Consider the following 23,675-nt stretch of genomic DNA (forward strand, 5'->3'; position numbering starts at 1 on the left):
TATGGCCGCTTGCCTATGGGGATGCATAAAATGTTTTTGAATAGAAATGCAAGGAAATGGCATTTTAATAATAGTAGGATACAAAATGATTGGAGTTCAGTGTGTGGCGAGTACTGTTTAATGTACTTACTGTATAAGTTTAATAAGAAGTCATTGACAGAGTTTCAAAATGAATTTGACAGCGATACACTTAAAAATGATATGTTATTAAGTATTATGTTCAAATCTTATTTTATGAGAGATTAAAAATGTAACTTAAAGATTACTTGGAAATAAATAATGTTTTGAACAGAAATTGAAGCAAAGTTTTATTGTAAACCTCCGCTTTAATATTGTCAATAAGACGTCAAAGGAATGTAGTTTGGTAAGAAGCGTAATGGTCGTTAATGATAGTTAGTAATTGTATAGTAATTAAGGTAATTGCATAGTAATTAAGGGTAGTGGAGTTTGCAAATTTAGAAACCTAAGTTGCGAACCGTTAGAGTTAGCACAAAACGGATGAGTGCAATCGATTTAGATGACCCCAAAACCTTTTTTTTTTTTTTTTTTTTTTTTTTTTTAGGCGAGGAGCCATGTCGTATTCGTGTATTCTGGATCAACCGAAGGTTGATCCAGAATGCACGAATACCCACTACTGCTCATGCACAACACTATGCTGAAGATTACATGATCAAATGCATAGTTTACGATTCCATAAAGGACATACAGACATACATTCACTTTTATATATATAGATAGCTTTTTTATCTTTTTTTTAATTATATTTAACTCATTTTATAATTATCTTTTCTGTTCAAATTTTCGACAAACCAAAACCTTTGGAAAAATATATTTATGAAATGTTTTTGTACTGAAATAAACTGAAACAGCTGGCAAATATCTTATACATGTGCAAAGACCAACTCTCATATTATTATATAAATATAAATCCACCTTTTGCTCAATTTCTTTTGAATAATTGTGGAATGGTATATTATGTATATAATAATAAGTCTTTATTGTACGCCAACATGTAATAATAAGTCTTTATTTTATACCAAGATAATCAACATTGCAATAAAAAAGCAAATAAGTACAAAGGCGCCTTATCGGTAAGAGCGATCTCTTCCATGCAATCATAGGGTAGAAAAAATGTGTTAATGGTATAGGTTGTGTGACATGTATGTATGTAGACGCCGTATAGTCTTTCATTTTAAAGCAAACCTCGTGATTGTGTTCTTCAGTATATTTTTATAACATACAAATTGTATTTTGTTAAAAAAATAATTCCAATGACAAATTGTTTTTCACTTCATTAGATTTACCTTCACTTCTGTAGTATTTTTATACTTATATAATTTATCAACAGCGCCATCTATTCTACAGCTCTAGAATTAAGCTGAATTGTAACTAAGTAAAGTCTATCGTGTTTTCTTTCTGCATACTATATTAATTACACTCTCAGATAACAGATGGCGCTGATCCGTAGTACAAATATCTTATACCCACCAAATCTTACAGGACTCTCATAGAGTATTTTGTTTCGTACTAGATAAATTTTTTTCAGAGTTAAGGAAACTATCTAATATACAAAATTCTCGTGTCGCGGTGTTTATAGTTAAACTCCTCCGAAACGGCTTGACAGATTCTCATGAAATTTTGTATGCGTATCGGGTAGGTCTGAGAATCGAACAACATCTATTTTTCATACCCCTAAGTTGTAGGGAGATTAGGGGGGTTAAAAAGATATACAGCAAAACAACGTTTGCGGGGTCAGCTAGTTAAAACAATAAAAAGGAAGGGTAGATAAGGGTTACGTGAGGCACATAAAAGCTCTACCGCTGTGGAACTAAGTCGAACGTTTTAAAAAATTGTGTGTGCATTATTTAGATACTTAATTTTTAAATAATATTGTAATCGATTTTCCCTGACACTCTTTTCTATAAATAAAAAGAACATGTAATTAGGTCTGCGGTACAATTGCAAGTATATATACATTGTATATACACAATTTATTAGAAAGAAAAAACCAGAACCAAAATTTAATAAAACTTAAATTATTAATTTAATTAATAATAATTATATGAGTCAGAACATATTTTTCTTAAAACTCGTCGACCGAGCGTTAACCTTGAATCATGCACCGCGTTGATGTCTTTTGTACGCCGCGATGTAAATTATTTCCTTCTTAGTTTTAAATGGCATTTAATGATTTTTTTATCCTATTTTGTTTTTTTTTTGTGTAAAATCTTCTATTTCAACATGATAAACACGATGAATACTCAAAAATGTAAATAAAACTCTTTTTTTTCATTACCTATAGGTTATTTTATGCTATATCGAATTTTGTTTTATTCTTAAAAATATGAATCAAAACTTTATTTATGAAATAAAAAAAATTAAAATCATGTTTGAATATAAAGTTCGTTGAAAAAAGAATTAATAAGCCTTTTTATTTCAAAACTAGCTATGCCCGCGACTTCATCTGCGTAGATTTTGACAAAATAATTATTGTTTAGTCCACAGAGATATAAAATAAAAAAAATATATAAAATAAAAGTAGCCTAAGTTACTCGTTATAACCTCAGCTAACTTCCAGTGAAAGTCCCGTTAAAATCGGTCCAGCCGTTTTAGAGATTAGTCGGAACAAACAGAAAGACAGCCAAAAGTTATAAGAAATGTTATTTTTCTATATTTAGCGTGTACATACATATGACTAAATATGAATTTAGTTAAATGTGGTAATTTGAATATTACAAACAGACACTTCAATTTTATTTATTTGTATAGATAACTTTATATAACCTAACGAGTATAAATTGAATACAAGTAAAAACGAATAAAAAGGGAAGATGTTATCACTTTTTCCTTAAAAGCCTTACGTAATCACTTCACAAGAAACCATTATGTTTGATATCAGTAAATATCGTGTTGCATACAATCACACATAGCAATGAAATCTAACACCAAGAATTTTTTACGTAATTTTTTTAAACAATATTTTATAATACAGCCTGTAACATCCCACTGCTGGGCAAAAGACTCTTTCCCCACGTAGGAGAAGGATCAAAACTTAATCCACCACGCTGCTCCAATGCGTGCTGGAGAATATCCCCTGCTATGAGTAACGATCGCTATCATATGTACGGGATAACAAGCGTGACCGACAGCTTAAGGTGCTCACCGAGGCACGGTGGGGAGACCCACAAGGATTAGCAACTGGACTGGAAATAAATATTTGTTTAAACACAAATATCCACTCCGAGCGGGAAACGTATCCATACCGTCCGTGTTGAAACGCCGACATGGCACACGAGCCATTACACCAGCGGTCGTCGATTTTTTTTATAATGTGTGTTTGTATATCTACTCTAATATAATACTTAAAAGAGATTTTTGCTCCATAACTGTTGAAGTCTATAAACCTCTTTGGTTGTGGGTTCCCTACCCGCCCCGGAGTCTGAATAGATGTATATCTATTTACTAGCTGACTCGGCAAGCGTTGTCTTGCCGCTAAACGCTATTTAAAAATATGGCTTGGTGGTAGAAGGGTGAAAATTTAAGGTTGTATGTATTTTTCAACGCCAAATCATAATAAAATAAAAAATAAATAATTTATCTAAAAATTAAAAAATATATATTTAGGGGTGGACTACCCTTAACATTTAGGGGAATGAAAAATAGATGTTGTTCGGTTCTCAGACCTACCCAATATGTACACAAAATTTCATGAGAATCGGTCAAGCCGTTTCGGAGGAGTTTAACTACAAACACCACGACACGAGAATTTTATATATTAGATGTTTAAATTACTTATTTTTATATTTATTGACGAGGCGTTGGCGCAGCGGTCCTATGGCACTGGCTGTTACGCTAACGATCGCGGGTTCGATTCCCGCTCACGACAGACATTTGTATCGACCATATATAGATTTTAATCGTGGTCTGGGCGTTGTGTTTGTGTATTGTGTGTGTTTCCGGACCCCCAACAGGAGAAAATCCTACCGTTGAGTGCGAAGCGTTTATTATATGTTAGTTATTATATATTTTTAATACATTTTTTTATAATCACACTTGGGTCCATTGCTTTTTAATATTTACATCAATGATATCAATTTAGTTTTCAAACACTCAAAGTTTTTACTGTATGCTGATGACAATAAAATATACAAAAAAATTAAAAACCCTGAGGACTGCTTGTGTTTCCAGGAAGATCTTGACTCTTTCAGCTCCTATTGTTTAAATAATTCCTTATTTCTAAATTTGAATTTTGCGTATAAATTGTGTGGGGAGGTCATTTCGAGAGTTAACATTGTCAAGGATCTTGGTGTCTACGTCGATTCGAAGCTGCTTTTTGATTATCACATTGGTTATATATCAGATAAGGCTTACCGAATGCTTGGTTTTGTGCTGAGGATTTCTAAAGAATTTAAGCGTTCGTCTACGCTTATATTATTATATAATGCTTTTGTTAGGTCTACTTTAGAGTATGCTTCTTCTGTTTGGAATCCTCAGTATAATAATCATGTCTCTAGAATAGAACGTATTCATAATCGTTTTGTAAAGGCCCTTAAGTCGACCACAACTTTAAACCAGAACAATTTTGTTACAATGATGACGGCCGCTGATCGACGTGTTCAACGGGACCAAGTACTACTGTTTAAAATTATAAATAGTCATGTTGATTCGCCTTATCTGCTCTCGAGATTATTTTTCCATTGTCCACGAATTAGTTCTAGACGAAAGGAGACATTCTGCGTTCCTGCAACCAGAACTAATTTTGCACGAAATTTATTTATCAATAGAAGTTGTAATAGGTACAACAAGTTGTTTCTGGACTGTGATATATTTAATCTTTCATTGACCATATTTAATTCTCATATTAGGGATATTTTGTCTAAAGGTAATCGTATTTAAAATGATTTAAAATTATAATTATTACTATCACTTTTTATCATTTTTAATTTAGATTTTAAATTTCAGTTGACATTCTTATTGATCGACACAATTGTTTTATTTATGGTATTTTTGATGTAATCTGTAAATTGGATAGTTTCACACTCTCTTTAATCTCATTGACTCATGTAAGTTTGCTTTGTTTTGTGGCGCATCTACGTAACGTACTTGTTATGTGTTATTAGTCGTTGGAAACTGTTCTGGTGATGATTTTGAAAATATGTGCTAATTTGTAAAAATTATTGTATACTGTTTGTTTCCACTGAAAATAAATAAATAAATAAATAAATAATAGAAAAACAATTTTTCTAGATGCTTAATGATTGGATAGCAGCAGGGTTTTCATTCCGTATTAGGTTCACGGTGTTTATGTTATAAATCTGAAGAGATTAGTTGTTTGTTTGGACGCGCTTACTGGTTCGGATTTACAAATTATTTTTGTTTTGAATAATCAAATTCTCGAGGACGACTATAGGCTATATTACTCATCATCATCATCATCACTTCAGCCTATTGCAGTCCACTGTTGGACACAGGCCTCCACAATTTCGCTCCAAAAATGTGCGAGCTCATGTGAGTTTCATAGTCACCACGCTGGGCAGGCAGATTGGTGACCGCAGGGCTGGCTGTCGCACCGAAGACGCTGCTGCTCGTTTTCGACCTGTGTATTTCAAAGACAGCAATTGGATGGTTATTCCGCCATCGGTCGGCTTTATAAATTCCAAGGTGGTAGTGGAACCGTGCTATCCCTTAGTCGCCTCTTACGACACCCACGGGAAGAGTCGGGTTGGCTACATTCTTTACTTCCCTAGTTACACAGCGTCATTAGTTATATAATAAATAAAAATACTCAACTATTGTTTAGTACGTTTTATCTTAAAATTAACGTAAGTGAAACCGCGCGGCACAACTAGTAAGTTATATACAGTTCCAATGTTATATAGTAATGATATGAGAGACGACTAGTATACGGGTACAAGCATAATAAAATGTAAGTTAAATTATCAAGGCATTCTTTGTCTCAAGGCGATACTTGTAGGACTGGTTCCTCGTCTTCAGAGAACACTTTGTGTGTGGCGAAGTTATTCCTGGAAGATGCACCAGTCTCTGCCTCGCTCTACATTTGATTTTGCGCAGAAATAATGAAATAACTCTTTCTCCGTTTATCGCGGTAATTATGTTTGTTAGATGCCCGACCTGCTGATGGTGATGATCAGATGGTGCTGTTGCTGTCGTTATAAAAAAAATGTTATTTAAAAATTACTTTAAATAGGCTTCAAATGTACTTTTAAATCGTCATTTTACACAAGAACTAACAACCAGACCGGTGTTAAAATAAATAAATTTAACCAATAAGACACTTAAATTACCAGTAGAGTGTGTAACGAACCGACATGTCACGTACATTGAGTCGTACTGATCGTTTATTTTTAATTCAATTTGAAAAAAGTCTTAAGTGCACTTTTTACTAAGCTAATCTAAACTCAAACGTACTGTAATAAATGTTATATTAAATTAGCAAAACAATACGCATATTGATTTGTTTGTGAATAGCAAATATTGTATCATAAAGTTGTAAGTAAAAATTGACTCGAAAAATTTTGAACATAAGGACCTTTATCGTAGAGATGATATTTGCATGACAGTATAAGTTACAGTATTACTTAACGCTGGATAAAATTTAACTTGATTTTCCAGAACTAAAAATAATATTTGCATCGCAAAAAAACACAAGTAAGAAAATTGCTTCAGTACATTGTGTACAGATTAAATGAACTTATGTCTTGCTTCTTTTATAAACGTTTTGCAAGTATAAATGTTGAAGTTTTAATCATGTTCTTGATATAATTACTTTATGAAATACTATTGTAATGAATCCATTGTCACGCCATTTTTGACGTGAGCTTGTGGAGGCCAATATCCAGCTGTGGACTGCGATAGGTTGAAGTGATGATGAGTGATGAATGATTCTATTGACGCGGCTGGCAGAGACTTGCTTTTGGTTCCTGGATTGTGGAATTTCGAAAGGTTCCCTTGATTATGTACCTATATAAAATTAAAAATTATAGATGTTTCATGGATTTTTAGTAAATTTGACAGGAATTTGACTCTTAGATATCGAATTACACAATAATTTTGAACTTTTCATATTTATACTTATCTTAATAAGCTTCATAAATAAGGATGACAATCTTGAACGAAAATAAATATTTAGTTTAAAATATATTATTAATATATGATTATTTTTTTTTTTATATTGTATTCATTTTTACAAAATTAAATGATATTATAGTTTATACATTCATTCTTGGAAATACACGTAGGTGTAATTGCAAGGTAACAAAAAAATCTCACGAAAATATTATCACTCCCACCAAAATCGACACATTGCGAACGTCCTTCTACAGGGGATTGTGATATAACTAATTACTTACTTTTACGCGCTACTTTATTTTCTTGTTATTTGGATTTACAGCAACATAGCAATTATACTTCACCATCTCCATTTAAAAAGGTATATTAAAATCTATAATATATACTAGCTGACCCCGTAAACGTTGTTTTGCCATATATGTTATTAACCCCTTTAGTCCCCCTCTTATAACTTAGGGATATGAAAATTAGATGTTACCCAATATGCACGCAAAATTTCATGAGAATCGGTCAAGCCGTTTTGGAGGAGTTTAACTACAAAAACCGCGACACGAGAATTTTATATATTAGATAATGAATAGCCAAAATGTATGTAAACACACTAGGTATATACACACAACTTCCTAACGACTGCAACATTGAACATTTTTTTATTGTGTTTATTATTATCAGGGCAAGGATTGTGTAAAAATAATATTCAAAATATATTATATATAATATATTTTGAATATTATTTTTACACAATCCTTGCCCTGATAATAATAAACATTTTCGTCAATCTATATATATATATATATATATATATATATATATATATATATATAGATTGACGAAAAAAAATATGACGGCACGAGATGTAGGGTCAACTAGAAAATATGAATCAAATTTAAAATATGTGTATCTAGTGGCGCTGTAGTAAGTAAGATAAAAATAGTTTAAAAGACTAACTTCTGAGTTTTTTGATTCTTCGCAGCAGAGTGTACATTTCGAATTGGTGATATCTTCACATTAACTACAATTAAATTGTAAAATACTTATGTAATCATAATTTTTAAAATGACGATAAGTTACAGTTCTTCTAAATCCTATTTTAATATTGATTAAAACATTTGATTTTCATTTAATTTTTTGTGCTTCAGGAACCTTATTTTGAACAATGTCGTTAAATGGTAATATATTATTTTTTCTAGTGCATGATTTTGAAAGATTAAATTAAGCAAGTAATTTATTAAATATTCTTTGCTGTACACCAAAAAGCTGTAAATATAAATAAATTTTAAATATATAGAACTAACTGTACCCTGCGCGCGTTGTTACAATTTTTTTTTGGTACCGTCGTTGTGGGTTCATGCACAACACTTTGCTGAAGATCATGATATTATCAAATGCATAGTTTACGATTCTATAAAGGACATACAGACAAACATTCATTATTATATACATATATTGATCATGTCTAAATAGCAGTCTCTACCAATCAAGATACAATTTTATCTAATTCATTTAGTCGATATAAAAAAATACTACAGTCCAATCGAGAACCTCCTCCTTTTTTGAAAGTCGCTTAAAAATATAACATTGCCTACACTATACGCGTCTGCAGAATTATATTTATTTTTTGGTTAAATTGGGTGGATGTGACGTAATGCCTTGTCTGGCCCTGGCTGGGAAATTTAATGTCAGTTCGACTGTGTTCTCATTAGGTTAACCTGTTTCGGCCATTGGAACGTCAGAATACTGTTTTTCGAGTGTATTATAATGATGTGTATTTTATTGACAGAAACATTATGTAAAGACAAGTTCGACATAAAGTCAATAATTGATGGACGTGGGCGCATGGCTACGAGGTGGGGGATCGGTTGTAAGCCGTCAGACGAGGTGAGAAAACTTGTGGCCGTGGGTTCAAATTTATCGTAGATTATAGGCTAAGTGTGCTGTGTGGCTACGGCACTAAAGAATTTAGCCACCCCCTCTCTTCCCGTGGGTGTCGTAAGAGGCGACTAAGGGATAACAAGGTTCCACAATCACCTTGGAACTTAAGAAGCCGATCGATGGCGGGATAACCATCCAACTGCTGGCTTTGAAATACACAGGCCGAAGACGGGCAGCAGCGTCTTCGGTGCTATAAAGCCAGCCCTGCGGTCACCAACCCGCCTGCCCAGCGTGGTGACTATGGGCAAAACACATGAGTTCACGTTATTTTTGACGTAAACTTGTGGAGGCCTATGTCCAGCAGTGGACTGTATAGGCTGTAATGATGATAGGCTAAGTATTTGGTTCATTATTCTATACACAATAATTGTGTTTCCTCGCAAACAATACAAGTAATACGACATAGGTTATCGATAAAATAGTCAATTAAATACGCATCGTTCGAGATAACTCAAAAAATATTTGTCGAATCTCGATCAAATTTTAATCGATTCAAAGGAATTTTAATGGATACAAGTACTAGCTTTTGATTAAAAAAGTATCATCAAAATCGGTGCACCCAGTTAAAAGTTATGAGATAACACACATAAAAGTATTTTCCTTTTTTTTGAAGTTGATTAATGACTGAAACTACGCCTGGTAACTGGTTAATATTACAATAACTTTTGTTTATTACTTATAGAATAAAAGAAAATTAGGTAAAATGGTAATAAAATATGTATTTTTTTATATGTTAGTATAAGTTTATAACCAAGTACACCCTCTTCTTCTGATATCTTATATAAAGTCTCAGACTCTCCATAAGCCTACACTTAAGGCATAAGAGCTAATTGAAGTTATTTCTTACATCAGCTGTCTTGTTTAATGATGTCACATGTCGTAACTTGTCGTACACTTTCGGAATTTAGATTGAGTATGGAAAAAAACGCTGTGTGGCTATGGCAGTAAAGATTATAGCCACTCCCTCTCTTCCCGTAGGTGTCGTAAGAGGTGACTAAGGGAAAAAGCCGACTGATGGCAGGCTATATGGCAAACCTAACCTAACCATCCAATTGTTGGCTTTGAAAAACACAGGCCGAAGACGGGCAGCAGCATTTTCAGTGCAACAAAGTCAGCCCTGCGGTCACCACCCCGCCTGCGCCTGCCCAGCGTGGTGACTATGGGCAAAACACATGAGTTCACGGCATTTTTGGCGTGAACTTGTGGAGGCCATATCCAGCAGTGGACTGTGATAGGCTGAAATGATGATGCTGATGATGATAATGATGATGATGATGATGATGGAAAAAAAAGAAGTAAGTTCTTAAATAATGTCAATATAAATTAATTTAAATCAAAATCAAAATCAAAAACAGCTTTATTGAAATAGGCCCCATGAGCACTTTCGAATTGTCATTTCACAAATTAAAACTTTCGATTTTGATTTTGAAATTTTTCTGTGTTACTAAACATCCCAAATGGATTTTCGTTTGTGCAATTTCATTACTCCTCAGACATTCAAACAAATAGATAAACATTCAAACTTACTCTACTTCTTATATCATACTTTCTTTGTAATACTTGTATAATTAATGTCATATTATAACATAACCAATATGTTCCGTTGGTTTCGTTCCGTTTTTTTCCTTTTGAAGTACGGAACCCTAAAAACAGTAAATCTTAAAACACGTAAAACATATCCTACTATATTCAGGAACTAAAAATAAACTCGATATATATGGTATAAAAAGTAATTAAAAATAAAATAGTGTTATTAAGATTACTATAATAGTCGGTTTTATGAGATTAGTAAGTCCAATGACCTCATCTGACAACACTCCTCCTCTCGAATTCGTTTTAGGCTATCTATTGTAAATCTAACTGGACTTTAGCATAAAATTAAATAAATCTTTAGAGATTAAAAGTTTTAAAATGATTTAATACTAAAGTAAGTGATAGGGAGTGTGTGAAATGGTGTGTGCTAGTTACAATACTCCTCCGAAACGGCTGGACCGATTTTAATGAAATTTTGTGTGCATATCGGGTAGGTCTGAGAATCAGCCAACATCTATTTATCATACCCCTAAGTTATAAGGGGGGATTAAGGGGGTTAATAACATATATGGTAAAACAACGGCTGCGGGTTCAGCTAGTTTACCTATAAATATTATTAGACGTAGTAAAGATTACTTACTAATATTTTTTATTTCTAGGCATAAACTTAATTGGAATTTCCTTTTTTATAATAAACATCAAGTTTATGAAGACCTTTTAAAATGAGTATTTATCAATAACAATAGGCTGAAAACATAAGAATTCTCTCAGAAGAAATTGTTCGAAATAACCGCCTTCTTTAAATTCAGTCCCAGCCTCGACTCCAACATAAAACGTTCCCGTTATGGCACAACTAGTTTTTAAATCCTTTTCTGACATCATCTCCACAAATCGATTTTCGTTCAGCAAAAAATCGATACATACGACCTTCTCGCCCATACAAACCGGTTAAGGCAGTACCTCACTCGATTCTCGAGCGCGCGGTCGCCATGCGAGTTAAAACGATCTTGAAACGAAAACGAACATAATTCAAAATAAAAAATTCTATTTCATTTTTGAAAATTCGAAATCGATGTTTTTTATCGATTTTTGAAATATTCCTCTACATGGTTTTAAGGATGTGATTACATATTTTTTTTTAATATTTTCGATCTGTATCTCAAAGGAATGTGGTTTTAGTGTCAATGTACATAAGAACGTGTGTTGTGTGTGTGTGCTTGTGAGTTTTGTGTTTAAAAATAAGTTCTAAAAGGTAAGGCTTTGTTTTATTCTTGGCGACTTCTTGACCATGCGCCAAATGTGGTACAGTGGTTGCAATAGCATATATATGTTTCTTTGTCTCAGTACTCTGTCTTGTATTTTTGTACACTGCCAGCGAACTTTATATTAATTGCAAATGCATTGCACATATACAAACTTTTTACAATTACAAAAATACTCAAAATATTTTTAATTAAAAAAAATTATGTACATTTTAATTTTTACAAAATTTGTTTTCGTCAAAGTAATAGTAATAGTTTTAATTATAAATCTAGGTACAATTACCTAACCCGGACAAGTTATCTTAGTTCATTCGGTCCTCATTACATCTTTGGTTATGTTATGACTTACTTGTAAGTTTAAGAATTACAAAGATTAAGCAACGATTCATGTTGTAACGTGGATGAGATTGTAAATAATTTGATGAAGAAAAAAACTAATATCTTGAAATATCTAGGTATATAGTGCTACTTTTTTTCATCTCTACACATATATTAAATATTCATTCATTAGTCCATATAATTCATTTTTGTTTGTTATACATATTTAAATATGTATTTATATTGTAATTTTTTTACTATAACCTACTTTTTAGTTAAAATTAATACATATTAGGCTCCTATACATAGTAATTATTTACCTCTATCTATTTCGACGATATGTACACATTTATGTTGAAATATCAAAAATAATCTTAGTCAAATTTATTATTTACTAGCTGCCTAGACATGCTTCGTTCTGTCAAAAGTTAATAAAAAAAAAATATATATTTTTAATTTTTTTTAGTATTAAAACCTTCCGCGGGTCATAAGGAACATTAAAAAAAATTGCCGAATCGATCGAGCCATTCTCGAGTTATGCGCTTAGCAACATTCATTTTTATTTATATAGAAGATATAGTATAAGTATTTATGTTTTGTTTGCTAAATTATTAATTAAATTTTATCTTTATTACATTAATCTTTGATCTAATTATAAAAATAATTATACAATAATCAAAATGTTTAAGTCTAGTCCGAATAAATAATTAAAATTCGACCTAGTTTTATAAATATGTTATAATGTATTTATAAGATTAATAGTTGAAAACCGCTTGTGGGCTCTGACCTCGTCATCAAAGATATCGTTTTGAACGAGTTATATACCAGTATATTATGTAATAATATCATTGTTGTTGAACTAAATATTTTACTATCTCCGATCACTTGAAGTAGCTTATATACCACTTAATGTATATGTATTAAATATAACTATTTATATTTAACATACATATGTTAAATATAAATACTAACAACACAAGAATATAAATATATAGTTAAAACAACTATATTCTTTCCACCGGTATATGTTTGTCGAATTAAACATTTACACACAGAAATAATTGTGTTTGCAGGCAAACGAAGAAAAACCGACTTCAAATAGATATATTGACAAGTAATAAAACTTAGGTAGACGAAAAAATAGTCAAGTAAATACGTATTATCAAAGATTACTCCGAAAGTTGTAACCAGATCTCGTTGAAATTTAAATGTGACCACATGATAAACATTGGTTTACGACTAGACTAAAAATCATCAAAATCGGTACACCCAGTAAAGAGTTATACGGATTTTGGAGAGTTTCCTCGGTTTCTCTGGGATCCCATCATCAGATCCTGGTTTTCTTATTATGCTACCAAACTAGGGATATCTCCTTTCCAACAAAAAAAGAAAAACTTAAATACCAAAATTACAAAATGTAAATTTTCGACATAAACTAATAACGGGGTTTTTTAGATATCAATAAAATCTAAAGTATAAGAGCTATGCAATTGAAACTTTATATGTTTAATAAGTCTGTACAATAAGTTTTTTTTTTGGCTCGTCTTGGCGGGGGCACTACCGTGCCCCCAGATTATCAAAATCGGTTCATAAATGACGGAGTTATTCCCAAACATACATAAATATATATATATATATATATATATATATATATATATATATATATATATATATATATATATATATATATTTATACGGTCGAATTGAGTAACCTCCTCCTTTTTTTGAAGTCGGTTAAAAAATTGATAGAATATACTGGTTTGAATTTGATACTATGTTTACCCTATTCTAGTACATAAATAATTATTATGTACCTTATCAAACATATAAATATAATAATTAACTATCGTTTTCTAATATAAACTATCTATGTACACTAGATACAAGATAGTCCTTATTTTAACTTCGCATGAAAATGAGTAAGAAAAGTAGAAAAGGACAGGCGACTCTATTATCTATAATATATTATCTATATATTGATATTCAGATCTGCTAATTATACTATTCTGTACTATACTAAATCAGGGTATATTTGTAATAAATCTAGCTGTGCCCGCGGCTTCGTTCGCGTTGGAATTTAACAAAAAAAAATATTATTCAGATCTCAGAATTATAAAATAAAAATATTTCTTAAATGAAAGTAACCTTAATTAGTCCTTATTACATCAGCTGTGAAAACCCTGTAAAAATTGGCCCAGCCGTTTTAGAGATTAGCCGGAACAGACAGACAGATAGACGAAAATTGTAAAAAATGTCATTTTGGTATATGTATCGTGTACGGATGTACGTATTGTGTATTTATTGTGTATGTCCGTATGTATTTTGTAAAAGCAGTTATTTTAATATTACAAACAAACTCTCCAATTTTATTTATTTGTATAAGCTAGCCGACTAGACAGAATTTGTCGTGTCATATAGATTGTCAAATGCATGCATTTTAACTGATTGTTACTTTTTGTAAAATTTTCCAATCTTTTGCGCCATATTCTATTTATTTATTTTTTTAAAATAATCTTCTACAAAGTATTCAAAAAACAAGAAACAGCCGAATTGGTCTCGTTTTTCTATAAAGTATTGGAAATAAATAAAAAAATTCGAATTGGTCATGTTCGCTAATAAACTGGGGTCACTAGCGACTTACCGATCTCCGTTGCAACACGTGAGCTGGCTCGGTCTGGGCAGATCAGCGACTCGGCAGGTTCACTAATAGTTCCAATTCATATGGCGAACACCACCATAGGGACACACCAGTTCGGATCTCCAGCGAAAGATATATGTTTTAATTCTCGATCGAGTTAAACGGTAGGTAACAGTATCGTATGCGCTTGCGGCAACGATTCTCTCGGGACTGTCCATGCGCCCTTACTAGAGGGCGCGCAACACGGTGCGTTCGGATACAGTAATATATCGCTAAGCAACCCATTAACAATTAAAGAAAAAATAATAATATGAAATTGAAATTGTCCAATTTATGTTATCCTGTAAATGTACGTAAATACGAAGATCTTGTTCCGGTACGGAACATGCCGCTCACCTTAAAAGCACGTAGTGTCTTTTAAAGAAAAGAGTAAAGAGTTGAAGAAAATTCTATGTAATTTAAAACTAAGCTTAACTATGAAATATGCAAATTAAAACTAAACCTTACTATTAAATATTGTTTGTAGTTATTTTGACTATTGTAATGGTAGAGGACAAATCTTGACAACAGGACGTTTGAAAAGCGTATTGCCAATTCTTAGTGTTACGACTCGAACAACCTGATCAGAGCCGGGATGAAGCGCGTGAATACGTGCGAGCTTCCATTGGAGAGGTGGAAGATTCTCGTCACATACCACAACAACAGTGCCCTCACGGAGAGTGGAGCCGCGGTCTTGGAACCATTTATTAGTCTGTTGGAGTTCGTGAAGATACTCCTTACTCCAACGTTTCCAAAAATGTTGAACCGACTGTTGAATCCAGCGCCAACGAGTTAGGCGATTAGGATTTTCGTCTACCAAGGAGACATCAGGGACCGCCGTCAAGGGTTCTCCTACCAGGAAGTGCGCTGGGGTCAATGGGAGAGGATCCGAAGCATCCGAGCTCAATACGCAAAGAGGTCGTGAATTTAAAACAGCTTCTATCTGACACGTTAGTGTGTGCATCTCATCGTACGTTTGAATTCGTGTCCCTACCACGCGGTGAAGATGATGTTTAAAGCTCTTTACGGAGGCTTCAAACAAGCCGCCGAAATGACTAGCGTAAGGAGGTTGAAAATGCCACGTAAGGCCCTGCTTCAAAGTTTGTTTATTTAAAACATTTAGAACTGGATCGCTACGTAAAAACGCGTATAAATCCTTTAAATAATTATTACAACCGACAAAATTCCTTCCACAATCTGAATAAATGTCTGTACAATAGCCACGCCTAGACGTAAAGCGTCGTAGGGCGGCCAGAAAAGCTTCTGTAGACAATTCGGATACGAGCTCGAGATGTACGGCCTTTACCGCCATACATACAAAAACTGCAATGTAACACTTTATTACCTTAGCATTCCGAACCTTATTAGCGCGAACGTAAAAAGGACCCGCAAAATCTACAGACGTCTTTTTAAAGGCACGAGTTGGACGTAGTCTAGATTCAGGGAGCTGTCCCATACGCGGTTGCATGCGCACGGGGCGTGCGCGGAAGCACCGTACGCAGCGATGTATGCGCTGGCGCACGATATCGCGACTCGACAAAATCCAATATCGCTGTAAAAGTGAGTTACGCACTAATTGAGATCCTGCGTGTAAATTGACCAGGTGAGCGTCATCGATTATAAGATCCGTTAAGGGATGTCGTTTAGGTAAAATCAATTGATGCTTAGAATTAAATGGTAAAAGAGATTTGTCAATGCGTCCTCCCACGCGTAAATATCCGTCACTATCCAGAAATGGCGTAAGACGTCGTAAGCTCATCGAAACTAATTTATTGTTAGAAATATTTTTTATATCCTCACTAAAAACAGACCGCTGAGTCAAAAGTATAAGACGATTAAGTGAAAAGTTATATTCAGGGACGGTAATGTAATTAGGAAGCGATTGTTTAATATGTTTATTTTTACATTTGTTATAAAAACGAAATATGAAAGCAGTTACACACACAAGTTTATTTAACGACGAATATCGTGAAATAAAACTATCCGTATCGCTAAAAGTATACATCATAGCTGTGTACGAATGCTTATCAAGATGTTCTTTATTGTTGCGCTTTTCTTCGCTTGTATTTACGATTGTTTTTTGTATAGGCCAAGAGTCGGAACTTTGTTGGAGCCATGCGGGACCATGGTACCACAAGTTACTCTTAACTAATGCTGCCGGCAATAGACCGCGAGAGGCCGCGTCTGCGGGATTGTCAGCAGACGGGACGTGACGCCAGCAGCTTGCGGGTACGCGGGTCAAGATCTCACTGACGCGGTTAGAAACAAAAGTCTTCCATTCATGCGGAGAAGAACGAAGCCATGCCAATACGACCGAAGAGTCGGACCAAGCTACAATTTGGCCGGAACGGATCCTGTCTCCGTATACGTGGTTTACCTTTTCAATTAATTTTGATAGCAAAAGCGCAGCCATCAGTTCAAGGCGAGGGATAGTAAGACATACACGTAACGGTGCGACACGAGTTTTTGCCATTATTAAATGTGTCTCACAATCACCGCTCTTGCCTACATGGCGTATATAAACACATGCGGCGTAACCGACTTGAGACGCGTCAGCAAAACCATGTATTTGAATTGATTCTAAGTCGTCAGTATTAAAAATATAACGGGGAAAAGAAATCGATGCTAAAAGCTGTAGCTCTTTAGTAAAATAAGTCCATGAATTGAATATATCAATAGGCGGGGGCTCGTCCCAACCAATGTTCGCCAACCACATCAACTGAATTAAATGCTTAGCAAATAATGTTACCGGCGACAATAACCCGAGAGGGTCGTATATTTTTGCTATTTCAGATAATATAGCACGCTTAGTGTAATCGCGCGAAGTAACATGAACCTTGAAGCTAAATGAGTCTGCTCGGGGGTTCCACTGCAATCCGAGGACATTCACACCTTTGTCACCCTCCATCTCTGAAAAAAGAACACTCTCACACCGCTCACCATGAAACTCTGAGGGCTGGACTGCGGCGAGAACCGCTTGCGAGTTGCTATGCCATTTGCGTAGCTCGAACCCAGCCGTTGCGCAAATAGCAATCAGCTCCTGCTGAAGTAGAAGAGCCTGGGCTTCGCTGTCGGCGCCCGTAATGACGTCATCAACAAAGACATTATTTAGTAAAACAGCTGCAGCCAGTTTGAAACGCTCGCCTTCATCGCAAGCTAGTTGTCGGATGGTACGAAGTGCGAGATAGGGAGAACAATTGACGCCGAAGGTGACTGTACGAAGTCTATAGTCACGTAAAGGTTCCTCTGGTGATCGACGCCAGAGAATACGCTGAAAATCTCTATCACTTTCACGTAACAATATATTACGAAACATCTGTTTTATATCTGAACAGAAAGCAACACGATAAACACGAAATTTTAAAAGAACGTCTACGATATCTAGGTGAAGTTTAGGTCCCGAGAACAGCACATCATTTAATGAGTACCCACTGGTCGTACGACAGCCGGCATCAAAAACAACTCGGGTGCGTGTTGTCTGGCTTGAGGGCTTAATCACACAATGGTGTGGGATATAGTAACTCGCACCAACTGAAGGCTTATCATCAACGAGCTCCATATGATTGAGGTCAATGTACTCCTGAAGGCAAGCGTGATAGTCAATCTTCAGCTGGGGATTACGTTCTAACCTATATTCCAATTTATGAAAACGTGCTACTGCGATTTGTCTAGATTCGCCGAGGGGCGGGGCATTGACCTTGAAGGGCAGAGCGACCACGTATCGCCCTGTGAGGTCTCGGTTATGCGTTCTTCGAAAAAAGGATTCGCATAATTCCTCATCGGGAGTGTAACTCCGCTTTTCTGGTACTGACTCCAGCTCCCAAAATCTTTGTAGGTTGTCGTTGTCAAACGAGCTATAACAAACTTGGAGTGGAGTCGAAATTTTTGTATTGAAAGTAAGTTTCCCTAACAGTAAATAACCGAACACACTATTCATAGCGATAGGTGTACCCGGTGGACCCGTAATAGTGTTATTTAATAAAATGTGGGATAGTATATCCGCTCCTAATAACATTTCAACCGGTTGGGGTGTATGAAAATGAGGATCAGCCAAGGTAAGTCCCTTTAAGTGAGGCCACTTAGTATAAGGCAAAGACAAATTAGGCATTTTCGACATTAACTTAGGCAAGATTAATGTGTCAACCGGAATAACGGGATGATGTTTATTTTTAGGCGTAATCGCGCACGTAACCATACCCCTGGGCATCAATGGTTCCGTATCTCCTATACCTAATACTGGTATGTGAACATTAGTGCGCGGCAAACCAAGACGCTGTACGCATGCTTCACTTATAAACGAAGCCTGACTTCCACTGTCAACTATACACCGAACGGATGAAATCTTATTATTTCCTAAATATAAATCAATTAAAGCCGTAGATAATAATACCGTAACCATGGAATGCGACGAATGCATTTTTGTTGCGTAATTATTATGTACGCGATCGTCCTGTTTATCCTCCGTAAGAGGAAGCGAAACGGCGCTAGCCGTGGCAGTTTTGTTTACAATTGCTAAAGACTGCGGTGAAATTAAATGAATAAGGCTATGATGTTTCTTTTGACACGTACGACACACAAATTTCGATTTACAATTTTTAACATCGTGTCCGACGTTTAAACAATTGTAACAAATATTTTTGTTTTTAATAAAATTGTACCTATCCTGCGGGGAAAGATTTAAAAACTCTGTACATTTAGATATTAAATGCTGACCGGAGCACTTCAAGCAAGATCGATCCCTATTACTATTGACATAAGGTCCAGTTTGTTCTGTGATTGAAGCGACACCTGCATTGAATGAGTTTCGATGTATCGCGTTTGACTTCCCACCAATCTTCGTACGGTGATTATTTATATGTTGTGGGTAGTTTTTAGTGGACTGCGTATAAGAAGCTATAGCGATTTCGTCAGCTGATATTTCGCGTTCTAGAAATTCAATTAAAGTATTAACATCTGGTATGTCGGACGGTCTTGACAATGAACGTTCGTAATTTTTTCTTAAACTTATAGGTATTTTACGCAGTAATATGTTAAGTAATATAAAACTCCATTGGTCTATAGGAAAATCCATGACTTCAAGCGCCCTGATGTTTTCTTGGTAGACATTTAATAAATTACGTACACTATGATATGATCGCTCGGAACATGTTTCAAGGTCAAGTATACGATCTAAATGTTTCGATGCAATAATTCGCCTATTTTCATATCTATATTTTAAAATTTTTAACGCAATAATATAATTAGGGAGTGATTTAATCAAATTATATGGTTCATTTTTAACCGAAAGTAGTAGGTATCGTAATTTTTCCGTCTCCGTGTAGGCTCTGTTGTCATGGACTAATGAACAAAATAAATCAAAAAACGATTGCCAATCGGTAGGATCACCGTTAAATTCGGGTAAAGGCAAGACGGGTAAATTTCTTTTATGACAAATATCGTCCTGATGAAGTGACCGACGTCGATTGAGATCGTCATTTTTGAAACTATTTACGTACGAAATAATGGCATAATATACATCGTTAAAGTCATTACGTATTTTAATATGCTCGTCTTTATCAAATAGCTTGTGTTTAATGAGCGTTTTCTCAATTTTAGTTTGAATTTTGTTAAATTTTCTTTGATGTGAATTTAAATCACTAGCTCGCGAACGAAATTGTTGATCATTTGTGGTTGCAAGCTGTAAAATGCGTTTAAGCTCGTCGAGAATCAAATCTCTTTCGAAAATATCCTGTTCACATAATATTTCTAACTTTATTCCGTCCGGCATTTTGCGTAACAAAGATGGCGGCGAAAGAAAATACGAAAAGAAATACGTTAATTGAAAAATGAGTTCGTAGAACTGCAATTGAATAGGATAACATAAGCTGGACAATAATCCTGGTTCGAAGGATCAAAAATTTATGTTCGCTAATAAACTGGGGTCACTAGCGACTTACCGATCTCCGTTGCAACACGTGAGCTGGCTCGGTCTGGGCAGATCAGCGACTCGGCAGGTTCACTAATAGTTCCAATTCATATGGCAAACACCACCATAGGGACACACCAGTTCGGATCTCCAGCGAAAGATATATGTTTTAATTCTCGATCGAGTTAAACGGTAGGTAACAGTATCGTATGCGCTTGCGGCAACGATTCTCTCGGGACTGTCCATGCGCCCTTACTAGAGGGCGCGCAACACGGTGCGTTCGGATACAGTAATATATCGCTAAGCAACCCATTAACAATTAAAGAAAAAATAATAATATGAAATTGAAATTGTCCAATTTATGTTATCCTGTAAATGTACGTAAATACGAAGATCTTGTTCCGGTACGGAACAGGTCAACTTTCAAGTTTGGAACTTAATACAAGATCTAACGATTATTTTTTATTTATATAGAAGTTAGATATTCTCTTGCTAAACAGTAAAGAAAAATATATGAAGTCTTAGCGTTATTCTAAGAATTTTAAGGCGTTACATGTCGATTTAAAAACCTTCGAATAATTTTATCCCATAGAACAATGGCTAAATATGATGACACAAATTGATAGGGCTCTTAATTTTAAGTGTCAGAAATATCAAAAATCATCAAGAAGATTGTGACCGGCAGATTTTGGAAGATATTACAAAATAATTATCTCTTATTTAAGACTTGAGTTAGACAGAAAATTTTACAATATCTTAGATAAAAATCAAACGTTGTATCTCTGGCATTGCACGCATCCATAGACAAGATATTATATCACTATCCAGTAGTCAACTTCCTCACAATAATATCGCTATAGTAGCTAGTAGTTTAAATTTAAATTTTCATTCCTCTTACACAAAAAAAAAAATGCTTAAAAGCCTGAATAAAGAAAGCCCATATTATAATGAATAAATTAAAAAAAATAGAAAAATTTAGAATTTAAAAAACTACATAATCTATGAATCTTTCTAATTCTAAATTTAAATAAAGCTGTCAAACCAACGATTACGATACAACACAATCAATTCTTCATTTTGATGAATAACTTTCAATACCGCCAAAATGGAATGAACGATTTGGCCAATGTCAAGTATAATACAGAAGACAAAGGAGATTCGGGGCGGTTAACATTACATTATTAATATAATTTTGAAGACTATAGAAATATTAAGCAATTCAAATTATAAAATCAATGGTTGATTACTGCCGATGAGCTAAAATGATTGACGTGAAAAGAGCTAGCTGGTGTGGTCTTCTATAAGGTTGACGTCCTTTCCAATCGGGGATTTACAAATTTTTAGCAAGATATTCTCCGATGTGCCCCATCTCACTAAAAGCCTAATTTGAACAAAGTGTGTCATTATCTTCCGTTTTATATTCCTCTCAGATAAATAGTGAAAACCTTTGCCCAGCGATATATCTCTTATGGTTATAAAAACTTTACTTAGATTTGAAATGAAACAACTTTTTCGGATTTTATTGCGGTTTCTTAACTTTTTTAGATGCCCGACGTTTCGGCTACTTTACAGCAACCATGGTCACGGGAGGACTGAGGTGTCAGACGTCCTAACGTTACAAAGTTATTCGAAACTACCCGACATACATCAATACTTTAGTTACTCCTATCTACGCAGAATGTGCTAATTGAGCCTTTTATCTGTGGTATATTATGTTTGGTTTTTGATTCGATTATATTAATAATGGGACCCCAAGCAGGTGGTAATAGCCAGCCATCTTCTCTATTGAAATTTGGGTGTTTACTTAGATTTGTCTCTTGTATTTCAATTTAGTACAGATTCACTCATATCTTTCTTACATCATCAAGACATCAAACAACCTCCTTCTTTATATTTTTTATCGTAACATCATAAAAAAGAATTTACTAAAGCGTGACTAATTACGAAGTTGTATAGTTCCTGGAAAATTTTATTTTAAATTGCTTTATTCTAATAACAGAGAGATGAACGTCATGGCGTTTTCCACGGATGTTATAACCGTCTTTCGTTTATGGCGATTTCGTTTCCATAAGACTATTAATTAACTGACTTCGAAAAGCTAAATCTTGTAACCTTTTTTCGTAAGTATAAAAAAATAAAAAATAAAACAATATGTAGAATAGTCTTGATCAGTGGACTCACGTCAATTTTTAGACATTCTAAGGCTAGCTATTAAGTTATCTAAAGTTGCAGTGAAGTACCGATGCATGTTTAAAAAAAAAAAAACAAAACAAAAAATATGGAATGAAAAAAGCACGTGCATTATAAGCCCGTGGATATATATATATATATATATATATATATATATATATATATCACTTACATAAAAAAACCTTTTTCATGTTTTTTTTTGTTTGATTGATTAACGACACCTTTGTCAGTTTTAAAGGAATTGTAGCTTTTAGCCGTATTGCAGTTTGAGTTTAACGCATGGTGTACCTAGTTATATTAACAAGTAGTGGTGATACAAATAAATAAGCTACAGACGACGCGTTACCACAACGGTCACAGCACTAGTTTGTGGCTGTTGCGCTGGCGGTTGCGGGTTCGATCCCCGCACATGACAAACAGGCGTTTGTCGTAGTCTTTGTGTTTGTGCAGTCCTTGTGGGTCTCCCCACCTTGCCTCGGAAATCACGTTAAGCTGTCGGTCCCGGTTGTTATAATTTACATCTGATAGCGATCGTTACTCATAGTAGGGAATATATTCGCCAACCCGTATTCGAGCAGCGTGGTGGATTAAGCTGCAACCTTCTGCTACATAGGGAAAGAGGCCCAAGCCCAGCAGTAGGTATATTACAGGCTGAAAAAAATAACAGATTTTGGTGGGTGAGGCCCACAAAACATAGAAGTCTTCTACAAGTACCTAGGCTTTCATGTACAACAAATATTGTTAATATCAAATCATTCAATTCTTACTA

General features: G+C 34.4%; 1 protein-coding gene and 1 long non-coding RNA gene across 2 annotated transcripts in view; one reads left to right on the plus strand and one right to left on the minus strand.

Moving 5' to 3' along the window:
- Nucleotides 1–530: 530 nt before the first annotated feature.
- On the minus strand, nucleotides 531–11,766 carry LOC123667977. Its single transcript, XR_006745498.1, has 3 exons — nucleotides 11,753–11,766; nucleotides 9,162–9,163; nucleotides 531–637 (listed from the first exon to the last, which is right to left on the minus strand). It is a non-coding gene; the product is annotated as an uncharacterized LOC123667977 (long non-coding RNA).
- The window catches only part of LOC123667976, an 84,133-nt gene continuing 71,972 nt past the window's right edge, over nucleotides 11,515–23,675 (plus strand). The window contains exon 1 of the mRNA XM_045601803.1: nucleotides 11,515–11,806. The gene's annotated coding sequence lies outside the window, so the exon portion shown is untranslated. The remainder of the gene's footprint in view (nucleotides 11,807–23,675) is intronic.

Source organism: Melitaea cinxia, chromosome 29 (genome assembly GCF_905220565.1).
Source record: "Melitaea cinxia chromosome 29, ilMelCinx1.1, whole genome shotgun sequence".
Lineage (NCBI taxonomy): Eukaryota > Metazoa > Arthropoda > Insecta > Lepidoptera > Nymphalidae > Melitaea > Melitaea cinxia.